This window comes from Triticum aestivum, chromosome 2D (genome assembly GCF_018294505.1).
Source record: "Triticum aestivum cultivar Chinese Spring chromosome 2D, IWGSC CS RefSeq v2.1, whole genome shotgun sequence".
In the NCBI taxonomy this organism is placed as follows: Eukaryota; Viridiplantae; Streptophyta; class Magnoliopsida; order Poales; family Poaceae; genus Triticum; species Triticum aestivum.
Genome location: NC_057799.1, coordinates 155,231,407 through 155,232,845, shown reverse-complemented (window position 1 = coordinate 155,232,845; position 1,439 = coordinate 155,231,407).

Sequence of the window (1,439 nt, the reverse complement as noted above, 5' to 3'; positions counted from 1 at the left end):
GTATTGTAGATGTTGAATAATTTTTAATATAAATTTGGTCAAACTTTGTGTAGTTTGACTTAAGACAAATCTTATACGCGATAGATAGGACCGGCTAACGGTTAGGTGACTAGAAAAATATTTTGGGTCAGTCATTTTTTCATCTACCATTCAATTCGGATCAAATGAGCACAAAACAATCATATACAACAAAAATTGACCAACTGAATTTTTTTGATACTGTCGATTTACTCACATAGCCCAACTCATACATTTGCACACAAAAACGATCAGAAGCCCCAAAACACTAACTGGGCTGAAGCAACCTCCAACCCACTAATCCAATAGCAACATAAAAAAGGCACATGTTAGACTGCACACAGTCAAGTAAAGGATAACTGAACCAAAATAGGAAGAAGAAGTTTCTTCCAAAAGAAGAAAGAACTCTAGGAGCGGTGTTACTAGATAGAAAATTTGAAAAAAAGGAAAGCAAAGAAGAACAAGTTTATTCATAAATAAAAATGAATCATGGGAGTGGATTAACAATTAAAAATATTTTTTTAAACGAAAATAATTATGCAACTGTGTGTAACATAATAAAACATAAAAATGTATACTTTGTCTAGCCTTCTTATCCCCATGTACATATATGCGAAAAATAAAGACAAGTAAAAAAATGAAGTTTCTAAAGAAGAATGAATTAGTGGCATTGGTATTTCCCTTCAAAACGGAAGACAATGAAAAATAAATTAAAAAATTAGCATACAATTTACACATAAATTGTGCTTTTTATAATATGGCAGAATTATTATATAATGCTGAAATTTTCGCAAAAAAAGAAGTTTGCTAAGAAAGAATGAATTAGTGGCATTGATATTGTTCTTAAAGAAGAAAGAAAATGAAATAAAACTAAAAATTAGAAAGAATGAAGTTTTCTAAAGAAAGAACGAACTAGTGCCATTGGTATTACCTTGAACAGAAAGAAAAATTTAAAACTTAAAATACTTGCACTAAACTTTGCATTGAAAATGCACATTTTCTAATATGCAAAGAATAAGCATAGAACAATGCAAGTTTTGCGGTATAGTATAATTTACACACATATGATATACTACTTGCGTTTATACTTATACACAAAAAAAGAATGAATTAGTGGCATTATTATTACCCTTAAAAAGAAACAAAATGGAACAATAACTTAAAAAATTAAAATAATAGAGTTTTCTAAGAAGAATGAATTAGCGGCATTGATATTACCCTTAAAGAAGAAGAAAAATTAAAACTCATATAAAATCAAAATAATGATTTTTTCAAGAAGAAAGGAAATGAAAAAAATCTAAAAACAATTGTAAATTTTGCACATATTATACACAAACATTGCGGTTTTTCAAATGATAATACTAGACCTACGAAACCTTTTACGTAAATGTTATGTTGTTTCCTTAACCAACCAATCACCC